Source organism: Thermobia domestica, chromosome 10 (assembly GCF_964235325.1).
Source record: "Thermobia domestica chromosome 10, izTheDome1.hap1.1, whole genome shotgun sequence".
NCBI lineage: Eukaryota > Metazoa > Arthropoda > Insecta > Zygentoma > Lepismatidae > Thermobia > Thermobia domestica.
Genome location: NC_137463.1, coordinates 227,270,073 through 227,284,080, shown reverse-complemented (window position 1 = coordinate 227,284,080; position 14,008 = coordinate 227,270,073).

The window sequence follows — 14,008 nt, the reverse complement described above, 5'->3', positions numbered from 1 at the left end:
GTGAAAATATTGTAATTGTTATCCAATTTAGGTATCTCTACAAAATGTCAGAGTTCTTGTTGGAATGGAATTGTGTGAAATTTAAGTTGTCAGGTTTGATTCTAACAAACAAACAGAAAAGTAACCAAATAAAATAATAATAATAATAATAATAATAATAATAATAATAATAATAATAATAATAATAATAATAATAATAATAATAATAACGGTAAAATTGCTATTTTTAAATATATAAATTCAGAATACCAAGAATAGGTTTCACTTTCGCCCTTATCTCTCTATATATTGAAACCGGAAGTGGTAGAGATATAATATTTCCTGTTTCAATATTGGAAACTCATTGGCCAAAAACGATGAGGAAAAGCGACAAATACTTATTTAATATAGTTGCAACTCCCGATAGTAAGTACCATCTTTGCTTTTATGCCTCTATTAAAGCCGGAAGTGGTATATTTTTCACTTACTGCTTTAATATTGGATCCCTGTAATTTTATAGATGTACCGTAGCTTCACAACGTGAAACGAAATTCACTTGTTTGATTGAAAGTTTCATTTCAAGTAAGTGTTAATAACTTCATAATTGATCAATGGTGCTAAGTTTATGTAAAAAAAAAAAAAAAAAAAAAAAAAGGTATCCCATAAAGAAGGCAACTTTTGAAATGCCCGCCATTTCTGTTCTCGTAAGTTGGCAGCACTGAACGTTACACAATTTTCATCTGTTGTCTTTGTGGTTAGTAGTCACGGAACGCAGAATACTGCATGATCTTCATCTGTTTTCTATACGAGTAGGAATGGGGCGCTCACCACATTTGTAATAAGTTTTCACGATGACAACACTCTGTTCCGTCGTGGAACGCTCAGTTTCTACCCTTACAAAAAACAGATGACGATCATGTGCTATTCGGTCGTCCGTGACTACTAACCACAAGCACAACAGATGGAAATCATGTAACGTTCAGTGCTGCCAACTTACTAGAACAGAAATGGCGGGCATTTCAAAAGTTGCGTTTATGGGACACCTTGTCAATGCCACTGAAGGCGTTGTGAAGTGCACCAGGGGCGCAAAACCAATTTATTCCGTAGTTTATGATGAATACAACGAGAGAGGCTCATAATTTTACTATGATGCAATGACAGGCTAAGCAATGCACGATAAAATAAAGTATAGGTCAATATAGTGATATATAGATGCACATGATTACTATATAGTTTATTGTATATCGACTAGAAAAGAAGTAAAGGGTAGGTATGGATGAGTGCTTGGCTAAAAAAATTGTTGCTAGGGACACCATTTCTCTAGCTATGCCCTGATACCACTCGATTTCTATTATATTCTTTATTGAAAAGAATTTTAAATACTGTACACATTTGCTTCGCAATTTCGAGGAAACTAAACGCATTTTGTTATACTAACCGGTTCGTATCATTTCTCTTTAACGAACACTATGTTTATGATAGACCTCACTTATCACCTTTGAACGAATAAGCACATAATTTATTGGATATAAATTCAAGAAAACAAGATATCTATTAGTCGTATGAGTAGCTGAAAGATTATGAGTTTTTGGTATCTTTCAAATTCAATCTGCGATGGATACACGTAGAATTGGATTACAGTTTAAGGCATTTATACACTATGCACTTTTTGATGTTAAATTGCATCAAATATGGACATATGAATACTATCATAGAGGAACCTTTCTGTGACTAGTTTTTGCATACGAGACGAGACGTGAAAACCTTATCGTCTTGTTTCTCGGAAAGCTTTTCTCGGGTCATCTTGTAAAGAGTGCGTCCAGGTTTAGCCCCAATTTCGTCTCCCCACGAATTTACCTGAACGTGATTGCAATCGATAACTTCCGATGTGTAGAACACGAATGTGAAGGAACCAGAGTGTTTAGATGCACTGTTTCTGAGGTATCGCATTCCAAAATTGTTGGATGCCACGATATGGCGCCAGCATCGAGGCTGAGGTCGACGTGGCACTTTAGTTTATGAAATTCAATCAGAAACATCTTCATGATCGGAAGCAATTTCAATGCAAAGAGAAACGTTGGACTATCGATGACCGGGCACAACAAACTCATCATTGTGGCCGTAAGAGAAATACCAAATAAAGATGGCCACGTGTGAACAACATCCTACTGTACGTGCTACAGACTCGCAACAACGAGCTCGATTAACGAGTTTAATACGATACGGATAATATCTGTGACCACTATAACGTGATAGCTTCACACTTTATACAAATACCCTCGAGGCGTTAACAGCCGATCTCGCAGCTGCGCCTCGATACTGCGCCATCTTACTCTCAGCTGCGCCATCTTGTGGCATCTCACACTTTGGAACGCCGTAACGTAGGAATGGTGCATCTGACCACTCTGGTTCCTTCAGAGTCGTGTTCTATGCATCGGTGCTATCGCTTGCACTCAAAGTTCGAGCAAATTCGTGAGGAGATTAAATTGGGTCTAAAAGCTAATGCTTTGTTCGCTGCACTCTTTATGTACAAAATCAATACCCTGACTATTTTCTTAATTTCATCTAGAAGTTATCCTTTTGCGTCACGAAAGATTCAGGAAAAATGTGATATAACAACATTCATACCAAATTTATTATTGGAATTATTGTGTAATGATTTTCTTATCTTTAAACGTTAATAAATGCTATTCATTGGGTTCGCACAATCACTTTTTGAATTTGAAGTTTTTTTTTTTTTTTTTTTTACTATGAATCATGTAACACTAAAGCAACGTTTGAGGTCCAAGACATGAGTGACTTAGTGTTGTCAAAGAGACTCAAGAAATTTCTTGTCTTAAAACGCGAGAAGAAGTGTCACGTTTATCCTCTCGCCTCAAATTCGAATATGTACTTCTCGTGTCTACTCAAGAATCTTTTGAGACGAGAATCGACACCAGGCGAGGAACCTTTTCGTCTCGTGGGTACCACTATCTGTGACACTACTCGACACAAATAGCTTGCAAAATCAGATTAATCGGGACATCACAGGATAGTATTGGAAATGTTGTATACAATGTTTACAGAATGTACTAGGAATGCAATGGATATATCCGATTGCAATGAAATGAGCTGAGCGAGCTTAAACTACGTAATCAGGAAGCGTTTTTCGGTGATTATTCCTCGATGGTACATCGGATTTTTGATTTCGACCTATGTTCTCACTCAGCACGACATACTCTATCAGTGTGCTAAGTTTGGTTGAGATCGGCCAAACGGTCTAGGAGGAGTTCGCGGACAACCAAACGGCTAACCCGAGTATAAGAGCTTCGCTTCGCTCAGCTCAATAAAATCCTTTAAACTGTAGCCATGTCGGTCCCGGCGTCCCCTACAAGGGTCATAAAATATGACGACATTGTAATTTGTTTACAACTTTAAAATCAGACTGGTAACATTGAAAACTGTTTACAGGGGATAGATAGATCATCCCTTGTAAACAGTTTTCAATGTTGCCAGTCTGATTTTAAAGTTGTAAAGAAATAATAATGTCGTCATATTTTATGACCTCTGTGGAGGACGCTGGGACCGACATGAGTAGGGCTACGTCTCTTAAACTACCTTTGAGCTCATGAGAGGCGTGGAAACTCGAAACAACAAAGAAACAAATTACTAATTATAGTAAAATATGCTATTTCGTTGTACTAATTCTACTGTACTTGTATAACTAGAACTACTGTCATATTTGTTCATTAGCTGACTATACTTTTCTTCACTAATACAAAAACAATAGCAGGATGTAGGGGTACAGTGGCTACGTGGTACAGCTGTTGTGTCTCTGGGGTAAGAGTTGCTTTGTTCTATCCCGTATCATGCGAGTTTGTGGTAGACAACATCGTGTCCATGGGATTTTTCCAGATTCTCCCGTTTCTTCCCACATTCTCACTCCAAAATTATTTTATGATCATTTACTTTCAGGAATCCGTCACATGTAGCCTGAAGTCCGCGGTCGTAGGACGTTAAATAAAACATTTAATTTCATTTGCAAAAAACAGGATATAGCGACACACAAAAATATGCAATTGATATGTACTGTATATGAAATATAAAAAAAATTGTTGGAAGTATTTTCGAGGAATTTTTGGTTTCCATTACTGTGTAGGCTATTCTTTTTTAGACTTTCCGAGGTAACTGAATAAAGACATTGAATCATATTAGCGATTGAATATATTTCAATAACCCTTTTAGTCTGTAGTGAAATGTTTTTCATAAAACAAATTCAGTAAAATGAGATGGGAATGGTCAGTACTGCAACTATATTGTTCTGTTGTACGTAAGTATAAGAAACCTTGACATTTTAAACACAAATATGTAAGTTTTACATATAGGTAGTCTTATAAAGGAGAAATGTAGTCACTTAGGCCTATAAATCAGGAAAAGAGCACTGGTAAATGTACACAATAAGTAGAAACAGGACATATAAGGAAATGTAAGTACCGTATTCAAGTATGAAACACGACACCATATGGTGGTATAAGCAGGACAGCCATATTAACATACAATCGTAGATACTGCGCCTTTATCTATAATTTGCTTTGCTTAAAAAGATGTGGCTAACCGTATGATTTTTGTGTTTTGCGGAACCAAGATTAGGACGTTCAAGATACATATATACGTTTCCAAAGAGAAAGAGAATTAATAATCTATTTCCATACACAAAGAATGATTTCTATTCTTTCTTTATGAGACACATATTTTTCTAATGTAGATCACCGCACTACATACACAGTTTCCCTTATTTTACTGTGCTTCTAACCTGGAGCAGTCACGCTTTAATATTTCAGTCGTGTCATTGTTTGGGACTTGCAATATCTCCAAGAAGTAGTAAGATTTAATATCATGTAATAATAGGTGTTGTATATGTACTTCTATTTCATGTTTTAGCCAAAAGCTAAACAAAACGTTATACTGTGTTTTTAAATGTTCACTTGAATTCGAAGAAAGTTAATACAGCACCGTGACCAAATAAGTACTTTTCCGTTGTTTATAATGTGGGGAAAGCGTATCTGTTTCTGTCAAGAGTTGTTGAGACTAATGTATAAGGTCAGTTATCGCTTACCTTTTTTTTCCAGAGATGTGGAAGATAGCAGGAGATGAAGAGTTGTAAACGGATAATAACGTATTACATGGAAACCTAAATATGTGTATTTAAAGTTAAATGATTTTTTTAAGGCAGACAAATACGCAACGGTTGCCGGTATTCTTGGAAAATTAGAGGCTACAAGGATACGACACGTGTATATATACTCCGTATTGATATCTAAGGGAGTTTTCTATTATTGGCGATTAGATCTTTATAATGAAATATTCGTCTTCTTTCACATGCTTTGCGGTACTAAAATACCAGGTATTGAAAGACTGATACAGCAGCAAAAAGTATCAATGTAGCCAGTTAAGTGCATAATTTTATTCATGATTCAGTGCCTAGCTGTATAATCCCGTATGTACGGGACTCTCAGAAAGTTTCAAAGTAGCAGAATAACAGACAGTTAAGGCTATTATAGGGCTACTTAAGTTATGCTTAAGAGCCTGACATACTAAAAATAATACAAAATTTACCATTTTTCTTTTGCTTATTTTTCATAAGTGAAAGGAGATAATGAAATACAACTTACCACAATCATAGATAATGTTATTCTACAACAAAAACATATGAATATGAAGAATTTTCAATGTTGCTATCCATAGAAATTACAGTGTTGTGAGATTAACATTTGTAAGAGAAGTTAAAGCAGCGACTAGAAAAACGAACTCAACTGTGTTTGATCACTATTATGTTATCTTGGAATCCTGTTAATTATTTTTTAAATAATAGTTGTATTTAGTTTGTAATGAACAAAATAGTTTTAACATACAGTTATTAAAAATAAATAATAACGTTGTTTAAAAAGTAGTTCACAGGACAGGTTGACTCCTTTCCTCTAGTCTCTACCTTAACTTAGATTTTTAGGGAAATGTTATTGTGGCAACACTGTAATTTGTATGGATGGCAACATTGAAAATTCTTCAGGTTCATATTTTCTGTTGTAGAATAACATTATCTATGATTCTGGTAACTTGTATTTCATTATCTCCTTTCACTTATGAAAAACAAGCAAACGAAAAAATGATAAATTTTGTATTACTTTTAGTATGTCAGGCTCGGAAACGGAAGCTGATAAATTATATGAAAATATGTAGTTTCTTTATAGCCTGAATATCAGAGCCGATCCCAGAAAAAACAACAAACCGTAGGGATAATTTCTGGAAAGAAGAACCCTTAGTACAGAAAATTGAATATAACAACATACTGTGTTATCCAATTGATAAATACATTTTGTGAAATTCAGTTAAATGAATACCTTTTTCGGTGAATCCTTCGTCTGGCCTGTACTTTGTCAAGAGTTCGACGTAATTCACTTAAATTTAAAAATTCCTAATGGGTTATGTGATTTCAGTGTTTACAAGTTTCTATTGGACTTAGTTGAAGATACGAAATTTTGCAAATAAATATGTGTAACACTGAAATAATTTATTGATTTGAGATTAACGTCTCATTCCATCAACGAGACTTACACGAGATTTGATGTAAATATACAGTTTAATATAGAATCCAAACCTCGTAGACTTATACACAAAATTAAAGCATATAATCCAGAAGTTTCAGTTACACTTATATATGTTTCAGATCACTCGATACAATTTAATCTTAAATAAGTGAAAATTTTATTTCAAATTTAAAATAAAAAGCTTTTTTTCTAGATTATATTCCAATCAGGACGTTACAATTTATTTTATAAACATTCATTATATAAAAAAGGGTCTTGGGGAGATGGGTAGTACCAATTATTTTGAATTAATCGAATTGGCATTTATAATCCATTTGCGGTCTTTCGTTTCGGTGGCGTTAAGCTTGTAGGTAGTGCCTTAGCTAGATATACAATACTTCTACTGTATTTTACACGTGCACTCGATTTTAAAGTTGAAAAAAATACCATCCAAGTAAGTATTTATATATAATGCTCCAAACTAAATTAATTCTTCGTATGAGCTGCATTATTAACGAGAACCATATTCAACCAATAAGCACATAAAACACTGACACACTATTAAGTGTCATATCCTTCAGAAGACGACATGCACATTGTTCACTTGAATTACGCTAAATTTAAAGGTGTTTGCAGTTAGTCGTCTTGTTACAATAAAGTTTGATATACATTCGTGTCTGTCGAGGTCAGGTGGCCATAGTGTTAATTACAAAATGGCTGTTGATTAGATTGATTACAAAATATATTTTTAATGTTTAATGAAGATTCGCCTAAAAACACACACGCCGTAACTTTCCCTCCTGGAAGGTTATACAACCCAAAATTGAAAACCGTCTTGTTGGTTGCATAACTTTCAGTAATCATATTTAACATACAAGCAAAGGATTTGAATAATTATTCGAATTATCATGAATTATAATTCATAATCAATCCCTTATATATAGGATATTGTGTACAATTCTACTAAAGATTTATCAAAATTATGTTAGTGATCCCAAAGATAAACACGTATATCTTGAGACTTTTACATTTTTACATACAAAAACTTTTTTCTTTTTAACTGACAGTAGTGAATGTTCTTCATGCTCACAAATATTTTAGGCAAGTTTGTATATACATTTTTTTATTTCGACGTAGAATCTAAACCACATTACAATAAGAACTCTTTAAATCCGGCGTTTGGGACCACGGCCGTACCGGACTAACGATTTTGTTCTATTTATAGAATTTATATAATTTAGTTTTAACGAGAATACCAAAATTACAGGCCCACACCCAGAAATTTTCTTTGGAGGCGTCCAAACTTTGCGGAGGGGGTAGGGGTCCAATAATAAGCCACTACGTCTATGTAGTATTGAATGAGTATTATTCTGCCCCCGAAAAGACGATAAGTAAGTCTAAAATACTTCTATCTATATTTTCAGAAAAAAAAAATGATAGAACTAGATTGTTTTTATAAGAGAAACAGTAGCCTACAGATGAAGTGTAAGATCAAATTTTCATGCTACATGAATCATTTTCTGTTAAAGAAGCATAGTTTCATTGAGAGTGTGTACAAATGTGTACCAATATTAGGTTTATTTAAAATTGAACTGTGCCAATGAAGATTTGCTCCATTTATGAAGTGTTTGGCATAACAACCATTATTTGATTTACCATATATATTTATGTAAAATATAATGTACAGTCGCAGCATAATATACATAAAAACTTACGTATTCTTGTTACATTATAATTATTATATTTTATAAGTAAAAACCATATAGAAATATAAACGAATACATATATAAATTATGACAATTACTTCACAAATAAGATTTTCTCATTGTAGCCATAGATATAACCACAGCGTGTTGTTACACTTCTTCTTCTAATCTTCACCAGCATAGATAATACATTTACTTACGAAACATTTTGATGAACCATCTATTTATTGCATTTCATCCTAACAACCAATAAAGCTGTTTAAAAGAAATTAAATCGAAATTAGCCTATTAAGCTTAATATACATGTTCTGTTAATTAAAAAGGGGGCAAATAGAGGCCCAACAAAAGGACAATCAGTGTGTCAATTAAAAGACTATTTACAGGATTATAAAGTATACATCCGAAAAAAATTAACAAGGGAAATTTCAAAACATATGGGAGACATCCAGTTCTACTGAGGAGAACTTTTTCCCCCACCCTCCATGATAATTCGTACACTGAGGACAATGTTAAAAATTCAAAAACTAAAAGTAACTTTAGAATTAACCTGATAATAATGTGACTGAGCTTATTCCTGGGACGCCAACTCCTCGATTCTTGGTCGAATCTTCGAAAGTGTGAGAATCAGAGCTGATTCTGGATTCAAGCAATTTCTGTGTTTCATTTCTATTGATGTTAGTGCAGAGAAACCCTGTTCACATAAATATGTTGATGGAAATGGAAGAAGTTGTGAAATAGCACTGTCACTAATTTCATTGTACTCTTTTCAAGCATAAATCCAAAAGTCACAAATTGACAAATTATTGAATTTCATTTGCAGTGAACTGTCAACAGACATTTCCAGCAGACCCCCAGAAGCAGCATTATGTACCCCCAGAAACATCTTCGCGTACCCCCAGAGGTACATGTGTCCCCGGTTGAGTAGCACTGCTTTAAGGAATATTAGTTTTTTTTAAAAAAAAACAATGATATAACTAACTATGGCGTCGTGGTGTCTCAGTGGTAGAGCGTTTACCTCTGGTGCGTGGGGATCTTGATTCGATGTTAGCTCCCGATAAATGGACTTTGTTGTGGATAAACAAAATGTGCGCGTGTTTTCTCCCGTTTTTCTCCACTTTCCCATCTTCCTTAGCCTTGGTGCGAAATCATGGGACGTCAAACTAAAAAATAAAATTAAACCGAAATAAATCAATAAATCATATCATATGATAAAACATTTAATCAATTTTTTGAATACACCTGAGAAATTATTATCGGTTAGTTGTACACTGCACGACAACTTGACGTACTCTTACCATGTCACCTATAAATTAAAAGTAACACTGAAGTACGTGCTCAGTATGCTTTTCCTTATGAAATTAGCAATGCAACAAACATGCTTATTAGAGCTCCCTCGTGGCTAAGCGGTTAGCGTACACACTTTTGGGTTGGGAGACTCGGGTTCGATTCCTAGCGGGAGCTCATGTTGAGCTATAGGTCCGCGTCTCATATAGCCTCGCTGCTGAAAGGAACGCTAAACTTAAATCAATAAAATCAAAACATGGTTATTGGTTAATGAGTTATAACCCAAAATTATCATTAAGTCTAAAACTTTAAATTTTGTTCAACTATGAGGCTGGCCGTATATTGACCAGAGAAAAGGGCAGCTGAGCTGAAGTTCAGTACCACCAGCAATGCGACAAAGCCTCCCACCACACATTCGCTCGATCACCTTCTAGACAAAGGTCTCTCCAACGTTTGACTCAAGACGCAGCCAATGAACTTAGAGTTAGTTCTCTCTCTGCACTCTCTCCTTCCACCCTTTTCCTCGGCTTGGCTGACATTTCTCTGGTCAATGTGCGGCCGTCCTAATATTATCCAAAGGTAAGACCAGGAAGAGGGCGGTTGGGTCGAGGCTACCTTTTTCTTCTAACCATGGTTAGTTTTGCAAAACGTAGAGTCCTATGTCCTCCTCCCAACCACTTGTTTAATAAACTAACCTGCAATGGCAAGATGTTGACGCTATTTTTTAATGTTTTAAACTGACATGTACTCCTGTTATTTAAGTGCGCTATCATAGTAGTTGATGTAACGTTCAGGTGCTAAGTGCTTGAAATACGCACATTACAATTATTCTAACACATCATATTTATTATCAACGTCTAGCAGGAGTTCCATCCTCTCCAAACGATTCTTCTGAATCCACTAACGGTAGAGGCATATGAGGGAGGATCAGAAACTAAGGTTACCAGGCCGAAATTTCTAGCGTTTCGTCTGTTATAGGGGAATGAGGAGTGTGCGGTGATTTGAATACATGGAGTTGGCAACTTTGCAGAATTCCAGCCACCCACCACCTACAGCGCTAGTTCTATGTGAACACAGATGGCGACTCGTTTGGAAAACTGGTCTAGCTGAGAAGTACGCTCAGTTATTCCATTCTTGTGGGCGAAACATGAAACCGCGGCTGAAATTCACCTGCAGCTGGTAGAGGTTTACGGATAGACTGGAATATCTCGTCAGCATGTCGCAGAATGATGTCGAAAGTTTGCGGTTGGTATAGGAAACGTAACCGACGAGGAGCGCAGTGGACGACTCAGCACGGCATCAACAGATTTAAACACAGTTCGCGTGGAGGAGCTGATTCAGGACAACAAGCATATGGTTCGGATTCCACGTTAATCAGTAGGTCCACGTCTCATACAGCCTCGCTGCTGAACGGGACGTAAAACTCAATCAACTCAAGACAACAGGGGTGGGCGGAGGTCACATTACGGAATCTGATGGCAGAATTGGAAATGTAGTACGGAAGCGTTCGTCGCATTGTGCACTATATTCTGCAGTACCGGAAAGTCTCTTTCCCGATGGGTTCTACACAATCTGTCCAACCAATATAAGGAGGAACTGTTGATGCAGTTGAAAAAGTTTCGTTAGGACATCATCGACCACCCTCCCTACAGCCAGGACCTCGCTCCGACCAACTTCCATCTGTTCCCGCACTTAAAAGAGCACTTAGGAGGCCGTCGCTTATCTTCAGAGGAGGAGGTGATATACATTTCTTGACAACGTGGTTGAGCACCGAAGAATAGGATTTTTACCTGGAAGGAATCTTCAAATTCATGCCACGATGCGGTAAATGCCTCAACGACAAATATGGAGACTGTGTCGAAAAAACATGTTTTTAATATCTGTTGGTTTATGGAATAATATATACACGTTTCACTGCAGACTTTGTATTTTACTTTCTGATTACCCCTCGTATATCAATCGTTAGATGACAACTAAACAAAATGTAATGTTTGAGAGTAAATCCTCCTTCATAGCTTTTAAGGAAATAGCATTGCCAGAACGAACTTATAAAGAATGGAGAGATGGTGCGGGAAAGATAACTGTCATTGTTCCTAGATGTAAAAGTAAATCTTTTTATCCGCACTTTCTTCTCTTTTTCGCAAAAAATAGCAAAATATCATCTCTCTATGACTTACAGTTCTCGAGATATGGCTGCTTACATACCTAGAATTTCGAACTTTTTTGGGCAATATATGGGGAACGGTGGCCAGTTGGACAGTGGCCACCGGTTATTATTTGGTACCACAATATTTACCATTCTCTTAGGTATTGATCAACACCAATATCATCTCTCTACAACTTAAGGTTCCCGAGCTATGGCTTCTTAAATATCTAGAAATTGACCATTTTTTGGCCAATATCACGGGAACGGTAAGTCATAGAGAGATTATATTGGTGTTAATCAATACCTAAGAGGATGGTAAACATTTTGGTACCGGTGTTAATTGGTGGCCACTGGCCAACTGGCCATTGCCCAACCCGTGGCCAGTTGGACAGTGGCCACCAGTTACTATTTGGTACCGAAATATTTATTATCCTTTTAGATATAGATCAACACATCTCTCTATGACTTAGGGTTCCCGAGGTATGGCTCCTTAAATCTCTGAAAATCGACTATTTTTTGGCCAATATCTCGGGAACGGTAAGAGTGACGCGAAAAATTGAATCAGTTTCTCTGATAGTTTTTGATGCTCTATCGAATGCAGGGTTCAAAATTGAAAAAAATCACAAATAACAAACAAACGGACAGACAGGCATATAGACGGACACATAGACATAGAGAATTCAGTAGGGTCTATCGAACTTTTTTTAAGTTCGTTGAAAATGAATTCTTATAGCGTTGAAAGTCCGTCGTTCAATGCCAGTAATAATGGGAATCGGAATAGTTTTTATTCTGGAGGAAGAGATTGTTTAATTATTTATTTACTTTATGTGTTTTTAAAAAATCCCTGATTAAACGAGTCAACACTTCGAAAATCTGTACGGGACAATATTGTTGCGTACAGTCATTATGTTCAAATAGGCTGAGAGCGAGGACATATCTCAGTATTCATAGAAGTTATTAGTCATTTCTCGCACATGTTAATTTACGTTGAAAAAATAGGGTGAAAGCAACGCCATCTCTTACTACGGAAACTTTTTTTTTTTGTGGCTTCACACTATCCTTTAGTAGCTTTTTGTATCTCTTTGTTACTTTTTCTCCTCCTAACGGTGACACACATACTTCTAACAGTAACGCTTATACTACTTGTAAAAATAAAGAAAGGAAAATTGAAATAATTGACAGCGTGCATAATGTTCGTAAGTTTCCTCTGGATTTTCCTGTTTCATTTCCTTTTGCATGTTGTCAAGTTTTTCATTATCATTCATTTGCTTCCATCTTTTGTATCCTACAGAATATTAACATGGAGCCTTTAATATTTTATTTCATTTCACAATCTCTTAAGGTGAGTGTAAAGACTTGACTATCACCAACAGATGGTAGCACGATTTCCCCTATCTGTTGCATGTATTTTGTCAGGAGCGACAGTATTCAAAATAATTCAATCCAATTCAAGAGACTGATATTCAAACTTTGTCCAGAAACAAATCAGTAATCAAAGAATTATCTGACCAATGTTTAATTATTTTGTTCTATTCATTGTTGAGAGCACTTAATTTTACCTTTCAGAAACTGCTTTCAATAATAATAATAATAAATTAACAATGAAAGAAACAATATACCGAAAAAGTGGACGGATTATTTCCTGATTAATGATTCAATTTTGGGACAAAATTTGAAAATTGATCTCTTGAATATCATTGCATTATTTCGAATTTATCACTCCACACAAAATACATAGGAAAGATAAGGATAAACATGCTATGATCTATTGGCTTAATACAGACTTAACAACGTTTCTGCTGGAAATTATAAGTAGTTCTCCGAGGAAACTGGAACTGAAATATTTAGTCTCTCACAATTATGACCTATAGCAATTATTTCCAACTGGATTCCCCGTAGTTTTTTTTTTTCTTTTCATTCTTTGTAATCCAGACAGACAGACACAAGGAGCAATCCGGGGGCGCGGTGGCTCAGTGGTAGAGCGTTCACCTCCGGTGCTTGGGGTCCCTGGTTCAATCCCAGCCAACGCCGTGTGGACTTTGTGGTGGACAAACACCGTGCTCGGGTTTTCTCGGGGTTCTCCCGTTTCCTCCCACTTTCTTCATTCCACCATTTCACTCATCTCTCATCATCACCGTCTCCTTTAGCCAAACTGCCATAACCGTGTTACGTAAAACTTAAAGATTTCATTTTTCACAAGGAGCAATACGAGCAACCTAACGTTGATAAAACAGTAGCGAAGAGGAAACAAAAACATTGATAGTCTTGCAGCACGGGAATCTGAATTGAAAAATTAAAATATTAGAAAATATGAGGAAAAGTTGTCAAAA